The sequence below is a fragment of the Canis aureus genome, chromosome 21 (genome assembly GCF_053574225.1).
Source record: "Canis aureus isolate CA01 chromosome 21, VMU_Caureus_v.1.0, whole genome shotgun sequence".
Taxonomy (NCBI): domain Eukaryota; kingdom Metazoa; phylum Chordata; class Mammalia; order Carnivora; family Canidae; genus Canis; species Canis aureus.
Window position 1 is genome coordinate 20,816,940 of NC_135631.1, and position 22,191 is coordinate 20,839,130.

Below are 22,191 nucleotides of genomic sequence, written 5' to 3' on the forward strand. Positions count from 1 at the left end.
TCACATGGCTCATTGTGTTATTTAGGTATTTCCTTTAGGATTCAAGAGCAATGTTTCCATTCTGATGCTATATCCAAATGGGTTCAATAGCAAGTCAATTGAAAAAGTCATCCACATTTTTCAAAATATGCTATATATACTTGTTACTCCTCCTATACAAGGCACATGACCATCACATTAATTAACAACATCCATGGAGTTCATACAAATAAATAAGCTGCCTTTGCAGATATGGCTCTTAAATCCGCAAATGTGTGGACTAAAGACACTGTACAAGTATGATGTAGACTCACCACCTCAAGTTCCATATTTGGAGAGAAGAGGGAAGAACAACCCATGAGTGGTTGTGTGCCTGTGTGTAGCAGGAGCAGGTTCCACATGTACAATTTTATCCAGAGGTGATTACATCTCCTTTGTTTCAGAAAATCCGGGAACCCATGCCCAGGACACTTTGTGGACAGGAGACTGAGATGCAAAGGGGGTGACAGCTACTCTCCAGAACACAACTGACCCTGAGAGAAATCACAGACAACACTTATACTTGACTTTGCTGCAAAACCATCCAGAGCTTAGGTACTTTTCTACATTGTCCTGGAATTTTTTAAGAGGGTGGTGGAGGTGAGGGAGGTGGGAGATGCCAAGCAATACACGTGAGATAGTTAAGTCATTGTTTAATTCAATCACTAAAACAACAGGCATCAAAATAGCACTAGAACTTTCTTTCGGGGTCCATATAGATTTGGGTACTGGCCCACCTTCCTGATTTCCACGCTTTCCACAGTTTTTAACTTCTCCTTTCAAGGACTGCAAACCAAATAGACAATTTTATCCTTGGAAATTCTCTCTCACTAGGAACTGGGAATTTTCTGACCTCGCAAGCTAATTCAGAACACGTTACCCCGGCAAGGGTTGCCTTGCAAATCACCCAGCATCGAGGGGTTAATCTCACACATTTACCATCCTCCCTCAAACAGGAGCCAGGAACAGGCTTCTATGACAACCTTCCTAAGATGGTGCTACTTCTTCAGAGCACAACAGTTAAAAAAAAAAAAAAAAAAAAAAAAGAGCCGTGCAAATGGAGATGAATGGTACGCAGGCCACCGAGGTAATTAAAAATGTATTTTCCATCTCCTAGTAATTGAATTGTGTACAAGCTGCAAGTTAATGAGGTCATCTACCCTCGAGCACTGACAGGAAAGCAGGAATAATTATCTTTCAATTTTTTCTTATGTAGCAATTAATTTTAACCATTCGCTTACACCCCACTTCCACTCCCCTCAATCCCAGTCAGTCAAAGTCATGGCTAAACCGAATTGACAAGCAATTGATACGGTGGCGGCACGGAGCTGCCGAGGCGGGCAAGGTAATCAAGGGGCTGCAGCTGTTGAGGGCCAAGCGCTTCCAGGTGAACGTCGCCGGAGATTTCGCTTTCTGCCACTCGGAGGACACGGGACACACGGTGGAGGCTGACAGCACATCTGGTGCCAGGTGGGCCGGGAAGAGGCACCGCTGACTTGGGAAGGTAACAGAAGGATGGACAAGGATTGATGGATGGACAAGACTTTGAAACAAAATGTCACTTATGAAAAGGGTCAACCAAAATCGGGGGAGAGATGCTCAGCCACTCGTTAACCGTGTCCTGAGCTTCTTGGAGGGTTCTGGTCCCCATCAGGAGGGGATGGTGGCGGGGGGGGGGGTTGCTAATGACTCATGCTTCTAGAAGCCACAAGCACAAAATAGTTTCTTTCCTCATTTAGCTCACCCATCATCATCCTGAGCCCACAGTTCTGGTTCGGGGAGGTGCTGGCGAGAGATTTATCGCAGTTTTGCTGCTATTCGATGGACTCAACCCAGATTGCCTCATGTGGCCTCATGTCAGGAGGGGCGGTGGCTGCAGTCTGTCCCTCTGTGACACCAGCGCAACCGATGCTTAGATCAAGTCCTAGTCATTCCACTCCCACCCCCCCCTTCACTTCTCTAATTGATTAAATTAGGGGAAATTCTCATTTTTGACAGGTTTCCACCAACACGGCTAAATATTTACAAGTGAGAGAGAAAGAGATCAGGCCTTTGTTCACTTAGCCTATTACGTCTTATGAAGACTAGAAAGCTCTTAATACTAAGCATGGTGGCCAGATGGCTCAGTTGGTATCTCTTGTCCTGATGCTGCTGTTCACAGCATCTACTTTCATCTTTGCAGGTGTCCCATTACGGATGACAACTTATACGGCCACCTGGTCACCCTGCCCTAGGGTGAATGCTGGGATACGGCGAGGGTAGAAGCTTCCTCAAAGGGAGAAGCCCTCCTCACTCCCCGAGAACAGGTTGCCATGTCTTATTCTTCTCTTCTTCTGAATGTCTCCGTGATGTCCTGCATGAACACAGCAGCCTTGCGCTAAATGCGCATCAGTGCCCTTGTGGAATCCGGCCGGAGATCACAAGTCACTACGGGGAAGTGATGCCACCAGGAACGTGGTTTTTCTATTTGTCTCTGTGCTGAAAACACAGATCTGAGATAAAGCTAGTTTCTCTATTCCCAAACCAAGTTGGGCTTTTTGAAGAATGTCGAGCCAGGCAGAAATACGTGGCTGGAAATCTTTCCATGTTCCTAGAGATTTGCCAAAAGAGAATTTCCTTTTGAAAGTATGACCTGATAGTTTAGAATTAAAGAGAAAGATCATCCCAGAGCAAAGCCAAATTCCTCAGAAGGTACCCACTTGGATACCAAACAGAGTGTCTTCTAGTCGAGGAAGCACAGGAGGCGGCATCCTTTTCCTGTGTTCCTGGGGTTTCGTTTTATCTGCATTCACATAATGTCTACTCCATTGCCCCAAGGGGACCACAGAAGGGAGGGCACCTTAAAGCTAGCCTTACTTTTATCAATGCAGGGGTGACCCTCTTGCTCAGCAGTGATCAGTCTTCAGTTCTATTTTGACCTTCAACTGATCAGATGAGGCCCAGCTACATTATGGAAGGCAATCTGCTTTACTCAAAGGCCTCTGATTTCAAGGAAATCTCATCCAAAATACCCTCCAGAAACATCCAGGATAATGTTTGACCAAATATCTGGGCACCGTGGCCCAGTCATGCTGACAGATACAATGAACCATGATAGGCACACAGGAGTGACAAAGCTGGTGTCATTCCAGAGCATCTCCTTGGCTAAGACCAGGAAGAGGCAGGATTTCTGTGCAGCTTCCAGCCTTCACATCATTTTTCTGTTTTCCCTTTTCTGTTTCCTACTCATGAACGGAGTAGAGAAAGCATTTAGGATGCTTATTGGGAAAGACATATGCTAAAAGGTAATGGAAGAATGTTTTAAAGACAGGATGTAGTGGAGCATGTGTCTACACTGCAAGAGTGATCAGCTGGAGATGTAGAGAGGTATGATTCAGGAGGGACTTCTAGACTAGAAGCTGCTGGTAGAATCATAGAACCCCAGAGCTAACGGGGACTTCTGAGCTCCCCACACCCTCTACTCACCAGAATGGCAGGGTTAAATAACACAGGCAAGGCTATTTAGCTAGTTGATGGCCCACGCAAGACCAGACCCCAGGTCTTCTCAATGACTTGCTGTTTACTGAGCCCTTACTATGTGTTAGGCATTTATTTTACAGAGAAAACTGAGGTTCAGAGTTGTCCCAACTTAGACACCTCCTAGGGGCTGGAGCTGGGATTCAAACCTGAGAACGTCCGACCCAGAGACCTGAATACTTACTTCCCACACTGGACATCGTCCCGGGCCAGCGGTCCCCTCGCCCTGCAGGGATGAATCACCAAGACTCTGAACTCCTCACCTGTAGCTGCTCACACCCTTCTCGGGGAGAAATAGAGCATCCGAACTCTTGGAAGACAAGGGATGATTCTGTCTCCATCTGTGACACACGGCCTCTCAAAACAAGAGACAAGCCTGAGATCAGATGCTTGAGGGAGTCTGTCGAGAACACCACACACATGTCCACACACGTGGAGGTGCTCACGAACAGACGGCACCACTCCACGTGGCTGTTGAGCAGGAGAAGGGGCCACCAGCGGGAAGCCCCATCATCACCTGCTAATGACTAGCTGTTCCGTCCCCATGCCGAGCCCTGGAACCACCATGCGCTCAGACACAAAGCAGCCCGGCTTCGTTCTTAGCAGCCAAATTGCCATCCAAAGAAAAGACTGCCCAGGACAACAGATTTCTCTGGGGAGAACACAAAACGGTGAGCAGGTGGTTTCCCATCAAAAAGCGTCACCCCATAACTTTCTCTCCAGAGTCCAGGCTGCCTGGTCAGGCCTGGAGAGGAAGACACAAACTGGCTCCAAACAGAGACGTTTTTTTGAAATGCAAATGTACCTTTTGAGTTGCTTTGGGCATTTTATTTTCATAGATAGAAGAAACTTCTTGCAAAAAGGTAAAATGGTGATGATGGTAACGGCTACTGATTACACTTGATAATAACAGTAGCGGGGATTTTATTGAGGCCTTAGTACGTGCCAGGAACTTCACCTGCCCTCTTCAACCTGATCTTCACAACACCTCTGTGAAGGATATTCTCTTCCTATCACCATTTCACAGAGGAGGAAGGGCAGGCTCCAATTAATTCACTCTCCAAAGACACCTGGTGTGTACATATAGTCACTGAGGTTTAAATCCAAGTCCACCTGATTCCAAAGCCTGTGCTCAGTGTGTGTGTGTATGTGTGTGTGTGTGTGCATGTGTGTGTGTACACGCAGATGACCTCACATAAAATGTAAAGCACCCTGGGCATTAACAGTCCAAGAAGCAGGAAGGACACAGAAGGAAGTCAAGCTCTCTCCTCACTTTCTCCGTTACCAGGTCCACACGTTAGGAATATAAGGCAAATGCCCAAAGCGCCCCTGTACTCAAGGGGCAAAGGTGGAGGCACCTCCTGCCCTATTGCATTTCCCGACTTTTTTAGTTTTCTAGACATTAGTAAGACATGGGTTCCTGGTGCCCTCCCCAACTGCCCTCATGACATCCACCTGCTGCCTCCTTACGCATCCCTTCTGATACCTTCAATCACACCCAGAATGAAACCCAGTGTCCTTCCCAGGGCCGACAAAGCCCTGCATGATCTGGCTCTGGTGCTTCCCTCAACTCTGCTGAGCTCCCTATCAGCTCCAGACCTTCACATGGACTGCTGTGTGAGAGAGAAAGAAACCTTTTTCTTGTTTCAGGCATGGCACTTGGGAGAGTCCTGTTAGAGCAACCCAGCCACTAGCTTACTCATCCTCTTGGTCTCTGACCTGATATTTAACTTGCCCCACTCTCCTCCAATCTCAGACCTGCCCTATCCACCTGATCCCACATTCTCAGCAGACAACTCGATCTATTTCAGACAGAAAAGGAGGCCAGCATATGGGAACTCTCCCTCTCTCTCAGCTTCCATTATGTAACCTTTTTATGTGACATCTGCACCCAGCCTGCTCCTCCCTTCCCTGCTGGGACTCCATGGGAATGTCCCACCTCCTGTCCTGGCCAGGATTTCCTTCAGGGCTTTGGGTCCCATGTCCCCACTTGCCCTTCAGGGAATATCGGTCATTATTATTGGTCATCCCTTCTCTTTTATAATTCAACCCCTTCCTCCCAACTGTGTCCACAGCAGTATTTAAACATGCTCATGTCTTTTTCATCATAATTATAAAAAAAATACATGTATTGATCACACCACCACCCCTTACCCTCAAACCATCGCTTAGTTACTTCCCAGCAACATTGTTTAAAAGAGTTGCTAGGGCGCCTAGGTGGCTCAGTCGGTTAAGTGTCCAGCTTCAGCTCAGGTCATGATCCCAGGATCCTGGGATCAAGTCCCACATCAGGCTCCCTGCTCAGCGGGGAGTCTGCTTCTCCCTTTCCCTCTACCTCTTTCCCCTGCTTGTGTGTTCTCTCTCATTCTCTCTCAAATAAATAAATAAACTCTTTTTAAAAAAAAAGAGTTGTCTATGCTTTCTGTTCCTACCTCTTCAGTTGGCCCCAGCCTACCCCCCTAATAAGAGCTGTACCCCAACACTGCACAAAGAGTCCCAGTTAACTTCTCCAGTGACCTCATATCAAGAGGTTATTTCTTCCTTGCAACTGTCCTCCATGACACCATCCCCTCCTGATTTTGTTCCCACTTCTCTTACAGTCCCTATCGTATTTAATTTTGAGCAAATCTATGACGTAGAACTATTCCTATCTCCATTCTAGAGAGAAAGAAATAGAAACCTGAGATGCTAAATAAGTTGCCCAAAGTGATACAGCAAACTGACAGATCTAGGATTGGAACCCAGACTGCTTACACCAGAGTCAGTGTTCTGAACCTCCATGTGATGTTATCTTCTAGACTCAAAAGGCATACGAGTATGAAAATAGTTGATGGTTTCTTTCCCTACAAAGCAAAGGCTGGCATGTAAGGAAGCAGCAAACTCTTTAGCAAGGGCATCTTGCCTATTCTAAGACTGAGTTTTCCAGGATAAACATGGTCAAAGTGCAAAGGAACATGTGGTCGCATTGGAAGTTGTCATTACAGTGCAAGGACTCCCATCTTTGGAAACCCAAGTAGCGGAGTGGAAAGAGACTTGAATTCCGGTTTAGGTTCTGCAGTTAATTACCTATGTAACCCTGGACTATACTTAACCTCTCCAGGCCTCAATCACCTCCAGCGGAATGATGTAATACCCGCCTTCGCACCTCATAGAGTCTTGTGAAGCTCAAGTAATATCATATAACAAAATATCTTTGACAAATGGAACATACCACTCATATGCAAATAGAAGCAATGGGAGAGATAAACTTGGGGAATCCCCAGTAATGCTTGAGTAATGAATTCCTATCCCCACCTTGTGTGTCCTGGAGAAAGGAGAGCATAGCATGCCAAGTTCTGATCCACAGAACAAACACTGGCTTAGCTCCGGTGGTGTCACCAGCCACTCATTCTCTGACCAGTGTTTCTCTTCCCCAAGCCCAGGTACTTCTGTGATGTCCTACTCCCATTAAAGACTGAGCCATGCCCTCAAGGAGTCAGCTAGAGTCACTGGAAAGGGGCCCCTCTCCTAAAAGCATGGAATTAGGGAACCTTGAAAGCCAGTGAGAAGAGGAGAGGAGTAAGGTTGTGACCAGGAAAGGGGATGTCTGGGGCCATTCAAGTCGCACCAGCAGGTGGCTGGCACTGTGCACAGAGCCTAGGAGTGAGAGCGCAGACAACAACAGCCTACAGTAGCCAGCGCTGTCTGTGGATGTGCCAAGTATTCTTCCAAGTGCTTTACCCAAGAATCCCCTAAGGTCAGCATCCTTATTACCCCATTTTCAGGTGAGGAAGCTGAGGGACAGGGAGGCTAAGCCCTTTGCCCTGTCCTCCATGATTCCAACCTATGCGATCTGATCTAGAACTTGCACTGACAACCACCATTACCCGGCATGGCAAGAAGAGAGACCTCCCATTTCCTGGGCTTTCTCGCCCTTCTCAGACTCCTTCTTCATAATTACAAAGCTTACAAGGTGTATCCGAAAAGAGGCAAAACCTCCACCACTTTTCAGCCAGGACACTTCCCTTGCCAGTAACGATAGCAAAAGAAAAAGAGCTACAGAAGCAGAAAATAACTGCAGTGTACTCTTTTTTTGTCCTCTTCCCATTTTCCTTGGCCACACGAGGCGTTCTTCCCAAAGGGATGCCTCAAACCATTCTATTCATGCACCCCTTACCCTTGACTTTACATCTCTCTGTGATTTATTTTTTATTTTTTATATAAATTTATTTTTTATTGGGGTTCAATTTGCCAACATATAGAATAACACCCAGTGCTCATCCCATCAAGTGTCCCCCTCAGTGCTCGTCACCCAGTCACCTCCACCCCCCGCTTACCTCCCCTTCCACCCCCCCCCCCCAGTTCGTTTCCCAGAGTTACGAGTCTCTCATGTTCTGTCTCCCTTTCTGATATTTCCCACTCATTTTTTTTCGGAGAAGGACAAACATTATATGGTCTCATTCATTTGGGGAATATAAAAAAGTGAAAGGGAATAAAGGGGAAAGGAGGAAAAATGAGTGGGAAATATCAGAAAGGGAGACAGAACATGAGAGACTCTCTGTGATTTAGAAACACGGTCACCTGGTCACCGGCAGAGGGGGAGGTGGCGCGATCAAGGATCCACACCCCCTGCAGGGCCAGCCGCTGGGAGCCCTCCTAGCAGCCTCATGCTCAGCGGAAGGCTTTCACATGGAGCCATCGAGGGGACCTTCCTTTAAAAATAAACTGTAGGGGCCAATGGTGGAGTGACAATCCATTTCTAATGTGGAATGAAAATCTGCTTCTAATACGGAATGCAAATCTATTTCTAATGCAAAGTGAGGGAAAAACAAGTATGTTTTCTCAGTTATTTTAACCTGACACACAACCTGAGATGAAAGTCTTCCCTAAACTGGCCTTATTGAAGAAGCTCATGTATAAATGTTTTAATTCCAGGAGCACGTGAGCAAGTACAATCATTCGCACCCTCCCGGATGAACAGGGAGTGCTCCTCACTGCTGCTGTTTCGGACTGGCAAGTCACCTGCTTTCTGATAACTAACACTGCTTTGTTATATTTGATCCACACAGTCATCAAGTTTACCAAGGGTGTGTTTCTTTTTATTTTTTAAAAAAGATTTTATTTATTCATGAGAGACACAGAGAGAGAAGCAAAGATACAGGCAGAGGGAGAAGCAGGCTCCATGCAGGGAGCCCGATGTGGGACTGGATCCCGGGACCCCAGGATCAGGACCTGAGCCGAAGGCAGACGCTGAACCACTGGGCCACCCAGGTACCCACTAAGGACATGTTTAATTCCAGAGTTTTTGGGGGAGTTTTTATGGTTGGGCAGGGAGGGAGGAGTCCCTGCAGCATGAACTCTGACCAAATCTACAATCTTCAAAAACAAGAGGACTGTTTCTATGAGCCAAGCTAAAGGATTAGTTCTTTTAAGTCTTCTAGAATAACCGGAAGCCAGCCTGTGCCTTAAATCAGAGTAGGTCTCCCCTCAGGGCACCCCTGCAAACCAGCCAGGGAATGGGTGCCTCTTATATCTTGCCTCGGGAGCTGAGCACTAAAGAGACAGAAATCTCCCCTGCGGTAAGAGGGCTCAGTTGAGTTCCCTTGCAAAATAGGGCCAGAGAGGACACAGAAAATACTGGCTGCTTCATGGCACCTGTGGAAAGTGCCATGGAATCATCAGGGTCTTTACTCCCTCGCAACCAGACACCACCATCATCATCATTACTGTTGTTACTGCTCTTGTGGTTCCAACAGATTTCTCTGGCTCCCTCTGTAATCTATAGAGAACTTCAAATACAGTACTCTCCTTATGCGCAGCGTCACTCTCCATGGTTTCACTTACCTGTGGTCAACCGCAGGCCCCGAAGCAGACGTGGGGTCAGAAGGGCTACATCATAATGCCGATGCCACACACCTCACTTCATCTCATCACTCAGGCCTTTTATCATCACACATCATCACAGGAAGAAGGGTGAGTACAAGGGAAGGCTACCAAAGCGAGAAGATACTTTGAGAGAGAGAGAGAGAGAGACCCCATTCACATAACTTCTATGATGGATTATTGTTATAATCATTCCATTTTATTATTAGTTATTGGATTTGGGGTTTTTATTTTATTTATGTATTTGACAGAGAGAGAGAGAGAGAGAGCATAAGCAGGTGGAGTGGCAGGGAGAGGGAAAAGCAGGCCCTGCACCGAGCGGAGAGCGTGACAAGGGGCTCAATCCCAGGACCCCAGGACCATAATCTAAGCCAAAGACAGATGCTTAACTGACTGAGCCACCAGGCGCTCTAGTTGTTGTCGTTAATCTCTGAGTGTGCCTAATTTAGAAATTATACTTTATCCTAGGTCTGTATATACAGGAAAAAAACACAGTATATTTAAGTTTCAGTACTATCCGAGGTTTCACGCATCCAACAGGGTCTTGGAATGCACCCCCTGTGGAGAAGAGGGTGCTAAGGTATATTAGCAGAGCTGGCCCAGGGCTTTGGATACTCAGTGCCCCTTCCTCTTGCACCTGTGTAGTCAGGTCACACTTGGGTCCTCTCAGCAAGTAATGCTGTGAGGTCCTCCTCACACTCTCATGCTCATCTTGCCCAGACGCCAGAGTTCAACGGTTGGTTCTACTTTGAAATATCTACTCATCTTTGCCTGACCCCTCCTTCCCTGCACTTCAACTTTATTATCATAAAATGCAAGCAATAGATACATAATCTCATAGGGTAGTTGTGAAGATTTAAGTATATTATACAGAGATACAGACAAAGACATAGATATACATTATAATCAGGATTTTGCATTGCGACCCACAGAAATGAAATCTGGCTACTTTAGGATGAAAAGGGATTTATCAAAAGAATTCTGGAGAGCCCACAGATCTCTCGAAGGGCTGAAAAACAGGTTTAAAGCCAATGTTGCCAGGAATATCACCCAAAATCATATCACAGAGGGAGTCCCTTGAAGAAACCTCTGCCACAGCCACTGTCCCCAGACACATGCTGGATGTTAACACCAGAGCGCTGTCATGATTGCCACCTCAAGCAGGATGTGGCTGCCATCGATACACCCCCCTCTCAGTTCCCGTCTCAACACATCAGCAGCTCCCAGTTCACAGCCTGGGGCAGATGCGTTGCCAAAGCCTGGGTCATTCGCCAGAGTCCTAGCTGCAAAGGAGTCTGGGAAAACAAGTATCTGGCATTTTCAGCCTCCGTAATGTGTGTGTTGTGTGGAGGAGATCCCTGCAGCCCTATGAAGTGTGTTTAGTGGCTAATAGCCAAAAAGAAGGACTAATACTAACTAAGGGAAACTCAATCCAGTACCTGATGTATTAGCACCCTGTACCTTATGTCATTGTACCTTGTGTGTGTTGACAAGTCAGCCAGAACACCGCATTATAAAGATATTCACGACTTCCCCCCACACCCCCCCCAAAACTTCCAACCTGTAAAACCCCCCTATTTCCACACATCGGTCTCTTTATTCTTCTCCCCAAGAAGTCAGTGGCTGCCTGATAAACAAATCCCTGCTAAATGTCTGATAACCTATAATGGGGCACTTAGTGGGATTCCACCCCACCCCCCAACCTCAATCTTTCTATTTTCACAGGAGATTCCAAGAGCCTCAAAGCTTCAAACCCAGCGGAATTTCAGGCAGCTGTAAAGTCTACGTAGTCCCCTACGTAGTCTACGTAGGGGAGTTTGAGGTCCTTAAAGGAAGTCTTTGGACTGAGGCAACCACCCTCTAATAAACACCCTTAGGAAAACAGTATCACCAACTCCCTAACACCCCCTTACCTTTAGGGGGAACTCACATGCTTCCCCAGGTTTTATGTCACTCAATCTTCCCCCAAACCTCATGCGATCTTCAAGATAAGTGTGAGGGCCTTCATTTGGCACATGAGACCCCCAGAAAGGCTGAATGAACCTCCTAAGGCACTAAATCTGGTGACCAGGGGCACCGAGACAGGACACAGGTTTCCTGACTCCTCATCAAACGCTTTCACTTTCTACAGTCCCTGGCGTCCTTCTCCAGGTCTCCACAACAATCGCAGTGGTGTCAGTGAAAGAGAGAACATGGGGATCCAAGAGACAGGCACTGGGAGGCAGGAGGGGCTGTCAGGGGGGAAGAAACAACCCCAAGATGATCCCCTTCCTAGAGCGATTCCATTTGCTTTGATTTAATTCTGAGTGTTTTCAAATGGGTTCTGATTCCACAACATTTACATTCACCAGGAGGACTGAATATAATTACTCCCTTTGTGTCTCAAAAATTGCAAAACTTACGGGATGTACAACAACCACAGAAGGAATCCAGGAGCCAGCCGAGGTGGGGGTGGGGGGTAGGGGGCGGGAAGCCCAATCTGCAAAACCAGTGTGAGCCTTTTTAGCGGCAGCGATGGGGAAAGTGTGCTGTCTCGGAGCTCCGTGATTAAAGCAACTGCAAATTAGTTTCTGCAAAGGTCTTTCCCCTTAAATTGAAAAGCACCGTGTAATGGAATTTCATAGATGCTGCTTTGGAAATGACTTCATACCTCACTCTGTTCAGAGCTGAGAGGTGGCTGCATGGCGTGAATCATAAGAGGCTGAGGCTCTCTTGGGGCTGCCCAACCTTCCTCCCACTTTCACATCTACACAGTCTCGGGCTGCTCACCTCATCCCTTAACCCCGGCAGGGAATTAGTGAGCTCGGAGTGCCGGAGTCACTGCTACACGATTAGCAGTCTTCTCCTGCCCCAAACCAGGCTATCTAGCCACAAACCATGCTTTCCACCAGAGTCAGGCTCCTGGGGTTGCCAGTTGCATAAGCACTGCCCCGGGGGAAATGCATCTTAAATAAAAAGGCTTTGGAAGACTATGGGGTTTCCAGGCTCTTTAAGATTTCCAGTAGAAACAACTAAGTCAAGGTGACAAAGATTTAACGAATGCTACGACGTTGTTGTTGTTGTTGTTGTTGTTGTTGTTGTTGTTGTTGTTTTTTCACTGTGCTTTCTTCAGGGCAACCCTCAAAAATATAAAAATGAGATTTCCAAATTGTCAGCCGTTTTGCAGGGGAATCAAACAGGTTGCATTCCCATATCAAGCCTGATTGACTAATATTCCCAGACAGCCCAAATCCTCAATGCACTCATGCAAGAAAAATGTATTCACACCTACTATGTGCCAAGCCCTGGGATACAACAACGAGCACAGCTATTAGTCACGACTTTCATGGTGCTTGCAAGCAAATGATGGAGACAGGCTGCTTTCAAATCATTATTCCAACAAATGAAAAACTGCGACTCTGACAATGCTATGTGGTGGGTGGTACCGAGAGAGCCTGGGAGAGGGGAACCAGACCTAGTCAGCATGCCTGGAAGGTGTCCCCGGGGAAGTGGCCTGTCAGCTGAGAACTAAAAAGAAAAGTTAACCAATAGAAGAGAGACAGGAAAACCCTTGAGGCAGAGAGCCCAGCAGGTGCACAGCCCTACCTGGGCAGCAGTGTGCTGAGGCCTGGGGAAAAGGCTAGGATACATTCAGCCTAGAGAGCACGGAGGAGCATGGCACCAGAGGAGCCTGAGAAGGGACCAGACCCTGCAGGGTTTTGCAGGACATGTAAAGAAGTTTTGTCTTTATTTGAAATGCAAATGGATGCCATGGAGAAGTTGTAAGTGGCAGTGTGGGTGGAGAGACAATATCACACCTGTAGAAAGTGGCTCTCTGGCTGCAGCATGGAGAAGGCCACATTAGGAGGTGAGGGTAGGGCTACGAACTGTCTGGCAAAAACCCATCAGGGTGTTCAGAGCCTTACCTGCCACGGCTGAGACCTGACTCACCCACAATCACAAGGGAAATGGCGCAGCCAAGTCAGGATTTCAGGGTACCAGTCTCCTACCCCGAAACACTCTCCACCGCAGCATTACCTTGTAGCACAATTTTTAAGGTGTGATGTCACCTAGGAGTAAGTTGGTAAATCAGAGTGTATCCCTAGACCTCTCTGGAAAACAGCCCACACACACAGACAAAAGCACTGACGGTGATAAGTAATATAATAATAGAACAGTTAGGTACTGACTCCAATAATGGGATACCAGCACCCACCGGGTGATCTCTTTCCAACCACCTCTGTCTACATATCCTCTGCCTAAGAGAGAAGTTCAATTGTGTGCCCTTCAAAATGATAATAATAAAAACAATTTAACTTCCAGCTGCTATCTATGTGCATGGACACCTGAGATGAGGAAGAGAGCTGGTCCCCCAAAGGACCAAACTGTCCGAACACAGGCTCACCTCATGTAGAAATTTTTTATTTAAGAGTTAAAGTACATTGTGCCCTGTCTTAGTTTGGGCTGCCACAATACACAATATTGTGTTGTACTGACTGGGTGATTTAACAGATATTTACTTCTCACACTTCTGGGGGACCTGAAGTCCAAGATCCAGGTTTTAGCAGATTTTGTTCTGGTGAGAGCTTTCTTCCTGGTTTACAGTGGCCACCCTACTGCTATGTCCTCACAAGGCTAAAGGAGTGAGCTCTGCTCTCTTTGTCTTCCTAATTTTATGGGGATCATGAAGGCTCCACTCTCATGACCTCATCCAAACCCAATTACCTCCCAAAGTCCCTGCCTCTTCATACCATCTCATTGGGAGTTAGGACTGCGACATAGGAATTTTGGAGGGACACAGTCACGTAGTCCACAACATGGTCATTTTGGTAGATTATTTCTTATTAGCTTATCATTTAATAAAAAGATCTACCCAAGATAATGGTATTAACTTTTAAACTATTGTCAATATTTTTTTCTATTTATAACTATCCTGTTAATAAGCATGTTGCACAAATAATCCACCCACAACTCAGCCCCTTCCTCTCTGCCCAATCTGCTGGGGTGGCTCTTTATCTCTCTGTTTCTATATCTCTCTGTTTCTGTTAAAAATTAATAATTATGCTCCTCAGAAGAGCTTTACGTGAGCCCATCAGTTTCCTTTAACCACTTCAGCCTGGATTAGATTATTTAATTCGTTAGAAATCAGGGCTCTGCAAAAATAATGGAAGGGAAGACAGATGAGCTTTGATAGGGAAGCAAAAGAAGGTAGAGACATAAAAAGGCAGGCCTAAGTGGGTTCCCGGGGTGGCAACCAGCAGAATGAAAGCCTCGGGTGCTAGTAAAGGGAGATACCAAATCCCAGGTTCTTGTGTATCCTTGGTTTGTCCTTGAAGAAGGCCAGTGTGGCAGGAAGTGCCTCATGTTGAACAAACTCCATTTCCTTTTTCTCCTGGACACACTTCTAGACACTTCTAGACATTTTTACTTAGGTGAGGCCATGTGATTTCTGCCTACGAGAGTGTGGGTGGAAGTCATGTATGCCAAGTCCAGACATGGCTTATAAAAACCTCTTGTAGAATCCTCCTTTCTATATCTTTCCGACTCCCTGAGGAACGCAGAAGGCTCTGTTGTCTTAGAGTAATGCTTCTCAACTGGGGACAAATTTGGCCCCTCTCGCCAAGTGTATCTGGCAATGTCTGGAGACATTTTTGGTTGTCACACTGGGAGAATGTCCTACTGGGACCTAGCGGGAGAGACCTGGGATGCAGCTAAACATCCTACAATGCACAAGACAGCCCTCCGTAAAAAGGAATTAGTGAGCCCCAAAATGTCGATAGTCCCATTACTGTGAATTCTGAGCTAGAGGGGAGCAGAGCCACAAGGTGGGTTCTTGAATGACTGTGTGGACACATATGCACACACACACACACACACACACACACACACACGCTGACCTGTGTTAGTCATTTTAGCAAGAAGTAAACATTTATCATGTTATATTACTAAGATTTGGGCGTGACTCTATAGCAGCAAGCATTATCAACAAATACAAGAGACAGAGGTTAGTCTTTCTGTGGCGGACAACTCATGTTGCTCTCTTGGCAACAGAGTCCCATCACTTGACAGACACTGTGGAGGTTTGTGGGATAAAAAGCGAAGGGCAGTGAATGCTTGGTCCTATCCATTAAGTCCCTAGGCCTCACGCCACCATGGCAGTGAGTAAGGTCAAGAATGCAGCGGACTCTTCATAGCTCTTTCATTAATGACCAGGGTGGTACCTTCATGGGGAAACTCCTAGCAACTCAGCGGAGGAACACAGGAGGACCCCACACCTGTCTGGGAAAAACACACGAACCGCCAGAAGCAGAACCAGCGCTAACCTCTCTCATTTTCTTCTTTCGTCGTCCCTTGTTTGTGCGACAGACTAGCTGACAATAACCAGCAAGGTCCGTTTAGTGTATGGTCTGGTCTTGCTGTGACTAATAAGATGATTGGTTGTATATATCCTCTTTATGGTTGTTCATTATATCACCCTAACATAAAGTAATTTAATTTCAGTGGGATAATTAGGGTATTTTTAATCTAACTGATAGTCTGAATGAAATGAGATTCTCAGAGGGAGATTTGTGTATCAGGAGACTGGTGACCTCCGGCCCCAATTTTCACACAATGTATTAATCTGACAGCCCTACTTCCCAGGCATACTGTATCCGTACATTTCCGAGCCTGTGGGTTATAGAACACACCCGCAAATGAGATTACTTTATTTATAATGAGATTTCCTTGGGCTCAGGGAGACAGATCATAGTATTTTAACTGAGGCCTTCAGACTGACACAGTATCCATCCGTTAATAGAAGCCCTCAGATGCAAATGTATTCAAGAGGGAGTGTGGCCTTGTCTGGGGTCTGGGAGATGCCACTCAGCAGGAGAAATGACTGAGCCACTAGGATGCCTGCCTGCCTGGGGCAGCTTCAGGCCTCCCCAGGGGAGAAGCCCTGAGCCGGCTGAGGGCCCCAGGAAGACTGTTCTCACCTGCCCCCATGAGGAAGCCACACCTGTAGAGTCTGCTTGTGGAGCCAAGTTGGGGAATAAGGAAAGAGACCATGGGAAAGTGGAAACCGCAGAGGCTGGTGAGGGTCAGCAAGGAGGGCAGCTGAAAAGACCTACTGGCTACTCCTCAAGCCCCCAAACATACCCTCAGTGACAGTCCCAAACCTTACCAGTAGAGTCCCTCTTTTATACCAGTCATCAGAGGCAGGATGCCACCTCTTATGAAAATCTGCTACTGAAAACACTTCCCATTATTCTTTTATTCATTGAGCACCCACTTGCATCAAGCACTGGTCAAGCCCCAGATAAAACCCCTCTTTCTAGGCTATTTGCATCCAGATGATTTTTACTGTTCAAGCCTGCTTGGGAAACTCCTTTAAATCCCTTCTGGAATTTAATTTGAGAGGAAGAAAAAAAAAGCCTGTTTCTCTAGAAGAAATAAGTTTTCTTCTATCAGGTAATGAGAATTAGGTGGCTCATCTTGTTCCCCTGTTTTCTTGGGTGCCAGGAAGCTCAGAGATTAAGATCATGCCCTGGGGAGGTCTCTGCCCCCAACCTCATGTGAGGTTGTAGGAATCTGCTAGATAATTCTGACACATGCACAGACTTGGAAATATCAGGGAGCTAACACCATGTAGGGCAAGACTCTTCCAATGAGGGATGGAACCAGGAGATAAGTGCTCCCCATTTTTATCATGTGGGCAGATAATTCTGAGGCCAGTTCTACATGGCTCTTCAGGGACCCCCAGCCACTGTTGCCCACACTGCTGATCAGCACATTAACATTGGGCTGGCTTTCCTTCTTCTAGTTTATACCTCCTAGGTCCCCACTCTTGCTCCTTGGGATCAATTTCTAAAGCAAACTATAGGATCTTGTAGGCAGGATCTTGTCTCAGCTCTGCTTTTGGGGGAAAATCAAGACTAAGACACTACAGTTCCTAGCTTGAGGAGTTCAGATTAGGGTGACAGGGCATTACAAGAGGAAAAATTCAGTAATGGTACATTAACAATCTATGAGCAGTGACTCAAGCTATTAAAATCCAAGAGCACTGAGCAAGTAGAATAAGTAGGGCGCTACCATAAAGTTTGATTGGAACACAGCCACATTTACATATTGCCTATGGCTGCTTTCCCACAACGACTACAGAGCTGAGTAGATGCAACAGAGACCCATGGCCAACCAAGCCTAACATATTTAGTATCTGGCTATTTACCAAAACATTTGTGGATCTCTGATATAGAAAATCCAGGACCCTATGGGAATAGAGAGGATGGGCACATAGTCTACTCGACAGGTGGTGGTGGGATGGTCACCAAAAGCTGGGAAGAGACAGGATGCAGAAGAACAGGAGCAGGGGCATGCCAGGAAGAGGCATCATGTGGACCAAAGGCACAGCTGAGCCTCAGCAAACTGCTTGCAAGGAATCATAGGTAGCTTCCTATTGCACAAGAGAAAAGAACCACAAGGGAAGTGATGGGAGATGAGACTACAGGCAGAGATTTCCTCCAGGAAATCGTTGCTGGGTTATTTCTCTCATTTGGGGATATTTCGTTCAATAGACAGAGACACTATAACAAAGAGTGACTGCAGAGCCCGGTTTATACCTTTGACCAAAGGGACTTTACGCTAATGCTCTTCTGATGAATGATGGGAGCCCCTGTTCATAAAGCAGCCTGCTTTGCAGCTGGGCATTCCTGACTTTAGAGACCCACTGCTTTGTCCTCCTCAGGTTGTGTGCCTCGGAGTAGGCCAGCTGTGGCCTCTTGCTCCAGACACACATTGACTCCTCACCGGGACGGTCAGCCCCCACCAGGTGCTCTCACAGGTCTCCCCCACAGGCCTGCTTCAGTTTCCTTGCATGAGGACAAGGCACTAACAGGGGGCAAGGACAAACCTGAGAGACAGACCTACTGCACAGCCCCAGGAGATGGTGTTTCTTCACATTCCTGGGAAAGAAAAAAACCCGGTGACCCTGGCTGGTCGGACAGTAAGTTGGTTCGTGGTGCTCTTTCAGGGAATACTCATGGAGGGCAAAATATGTGTCCGGCGAGACAATGCACTGGGTATATATAAATGACTAGGGTGCTCACAGTCTAGTGGGGGAGGTGGACATGCTATTGCCAGGGCAGGGGGAGCAGTGCCAACTCTCCTCTGATGGACGCCACAGCTCCTGAGAGGTAAAGCACGGGGCTGGGGAGGGTATTAAAAGCCTACTAAACATCCTAAGGGAATATTCTTTAATGATCATTTTGGAATAAACTACCCTTACCATGTCAACTGCTGACTGGTGAACATATGCACAAAGTACTGAAAGAGACTCCAAAATAGTTTATTCCACAGAAGAGCTCCAAGACTTCCCTGACAATACTTACTTCTACTCTTGGCTGACTTGGTGAACCATTTCTGAAAAAAGCAATGCAAAGGTAAGCTTCAGTCCCAAAAGGACAGAACTTGAACATAATTTGGAAAACAAATTGATGATACCAAGGTGCTGGCACGTACCCATCCATTTTCAATTGTTTCGGATTTGGCTGTAAAGGCTAAGATGGAAGTGGAGAAAACCAGCAGTGAGGGGCTTTGTTTTGTTTTGTTTTGTTTCCAAAAGGAAGCAGAACAGTTAACATTTACTGAGTATGTGCATCTTGTCAAGCACTGGGCTGAGGGCTTCATCATGTGCACCATCTCCCTGAATCTTCGCAACCTTCCTCTGAGGTCCATTAGAGCACTGTGACTGTCTCCACGTTACAGCCAAAGCAACAGAGCCACACAGAGTGAGTAGCTTGTCCTCCAGCCATCCTGGAAGAGGCAGGTGTCACCTGACAGTTTACCCACCGGGGCCGCACCCTTCACCACCGCACCAACTGTCTCCCCTCTCTAGGCCAGTCCCCAGCTCCCGCCCGGGACGTCTTTTTCTTTTTTTTTTTTTTCCAGCAGTTTTGCCCTGAATAGGCTTCAGGATAAGTTCCTTCCTTGTGATAAGCAGGGCCCACGATCTCTGACAGCTGTTCCCCGCTCCTCATCATCCTCTGAAACAATCAGTAAGCATTAGAGAGCACTTTTCCCTTTACAAAGGTGATAATTAGATAACAAGCTGAGATTAAAGTAATTACAGTCAGACAGCTGGCGAGGCAGCACAGTCATGTTGAAATATTGTTGGTACTTCAGCATCTGGTTCTAATAACAGCACAGGCTAAAGGATTTTACATTAATTACAGAACATAATTTAATATAAACATATTTAATTACAATTGATGAGCGATAAACTGTTCAAGAATGACTTAACCCCTTCGGTGTGTCAAAGTGATGGGAACTTTGGGCAGGCTGCAGCCTCTTCCCCTGTCTCTCTCACCCTCCCCCATCATGCCCTCCACAGTTCCCTGGTCCCCTCTCCTACAGAAAATCCCCCTCAAAGATGGAATGTTCTAGATGGCCATGTCGCGATGCATGTACAGCACTGTCCATCTGTACAGAGCCAGGTGAAAGGAGGTGAGTGTGCCAGTGAGGCTGGCATTGCTTTGGCTGGACCAGCTGCCCCTCCTCACATTACCTCACACTGGTGAGACGAGGTTGGCTCTCCTCAGCTGGTCTTCCTCATGTTCTCACACCTTTATGTGGTGTTGGCTTGGCTTCTGACAGTCAGTGAGCCACCTATTAGATAATCCTCAGATCTCCTAGAAAAAGTATGTCATGACTAGGAAGTCCCAGGCCATGGTGGCCACGGTATTTTCACAATTTTGGAGTAAATGTGTAATATGTGGAGACCCCTACATGAGAAAGGACACTCTGTTCTGTCAGGAATTCTTCCTTACATGCTGCTAATTCCTATTCCTCCCCCTCCAAACTGGCAGAAACTGGTCTTGTGTGAAACAGTTTGAAACAAATTAGGACCACACAGACACAATCCTCAATGGATAAAGGACTCCGTCATCATTATCTGTATGTACATCAACATCCCAGATTCATAAATAAGAGAGATATTCAAAAGCCACATACACGAGATGTTATGGACTATATGACTATATCCCTCCAAATTCGTATTTTGAAATCATAACTCCCAATGAGATTAGGTTTAGATGAGGTCATGAGGGTGGAGCCCCCATGATGAGATTAATGTCCTCATAAGAGAAAGAGACTTGAGCCTCCTCTTGTAGCCAAGTGAAGACACACTAAGAAGGCAGCTGTCCGCAAACCAGGAAGAGGGTCCTCACCAGAACTCAATCATGCTGACACCCTGATCTGGACTTCTCAGCCCCGCAACTGTGAGAAATAAATATCTGTTGTTTACACCACCTAGTCTGTGGTATAATATTACAGCAGCCCGGGCTGACTTAGACACTCCACTAGGTCTCAACTGCACTGAGATCAAGAGTCAACCCAAAGAACTAACAAGGCTGACCCTTCCTTTAAAAGAATGAATAGTCCTGAGTAAGTTGGAAAATTCACTGTCAAATTCCTATGGGACAAATGACATGGAATTATAAACAGCCACAAATACTGTTTTTACCACCTGCTGTGGATTTCAAACTATAAAGCACACGTTCTCCTAAAAGCTACAATGAGTGCTGAAAAAAACAGTTTATTATTCCTAGATAAGCAAGTGTAAGCTATTTCTAGAAGAATTACTGACAGGTGCACACAAAGTAAAATTAGTTTGAAGATTCAGGACCACATAGTACCCAAGCGAGAACAAGGAACACTCAAAGTGAAAGCTGTTCTGTACATAACCTCTTGAAAGAAGAAGAAATTTCAATTCACTAACAGCAAATCTGCAACGTGAGCAAGAACTATAAAGTACTATTTGTAGATTAAGTGTTCCTGTAGAAGTGAGGAAGGGACAGGAAGGGAAAGTAACCAATAAAGCATTTGCTACTTGAAAAGGTACCACTCTGCCATCTAGGGAGGACAGACAGATTGGACAGATGGACACCTACAGTGGGCCACATGTAACCATGACCTAAAGAACTGCTGGACTCATGGAGCTGCACTGAACTGAGTCTCTTTCCTGCTACTTTTTGTCATTTGTTCCTTTGTGTTGATTTTGTCCTTGGCATAATTTTCCACTCTAAGTAAAACAAGCCCCCTGAGTGTTGTGTGTGTGTGTGTGTGTGTGTGTGTGTGTGTTTTTAAAAGCAAAGGACACTGGTGAAAGTGAAAAAACCCACAGAACAGGAGAAAGCATTTGTAAATTACATATACAATAAGGGCCTAATAGCCAGAATATTTGACGAACTCTTAAAACTCAACAATAAAAATAGAAATAATCCAATTAAAAAATAGAAAAGGGGTCTGAACAGATATTTCTCCAAAGAAGATATACCCAAAGGCCAGAATGCACATTAAAAGATGCTCAACATCAGTAGTCATTAGGGAAATAATCTATGAACCAAAATGAGATAACCACTTCCCACACACCAGGATGGCTAGAATCAAAAAGCTATATAGTCACTAGTGTTGACGAGAATGTGGAGAAAATGAAACGCTCATACATTGCTGGTGGGAATATAAATGGCACAACTACTGTGGAAATCAGTTTGATAGTTCCTCAGTAAGTTAAACATAGAGTTACCATATGACCCAGCAATTCCATTCTAGGTATATGCCCAAAAGAATTGAAAACATGTCCTTATAAAAACGTGTGCACAAATATCCATAGCCGTGTTATTCTTAAAAGCCAAAAAGTAGAAACAACCCAAATGTCCATCAACTAATGAGTGAATAAACAAAATGTGGCATAGCCATACAATTGAGCATTATCCATCCACAGAAAGGAATGAAGTATAATAGAGGTTACAATATGGATCAACTTTGGAGACATCTTGC

General features: G+C 46.0%; 1 protein-coding gene and 1 long non-coding RNA gene across 3 annotated transcripts in view; one reads left to right on the forward strand and one right to left on the reverse strand.

Annotated features, from left to right (window-relative positions):
• LOC144292722 (uncharacterized) overlaps positions 1 to 22,191 on the reverse strand; it is a 172,113-nt gene that overhangs the window by 62,603 nt on the left and 87,319 nt on the right. The gene's annotated exons all lie outside the window — the stretch shown is intronic.
• Positions 1,969 to 11,826, forward strand: LOC144293427 (uncharacterized). Its single transcript, XR_013360665.1, has 4 exons — positions 1,969 to 4,205; positions 8,449 to 8,784; positions 9,333 to 9,486; positions 11,122 to 11,826. It is a non-coding gene; the product is annotated as an uncharacterized LOC144293427 (long non-coding RNA).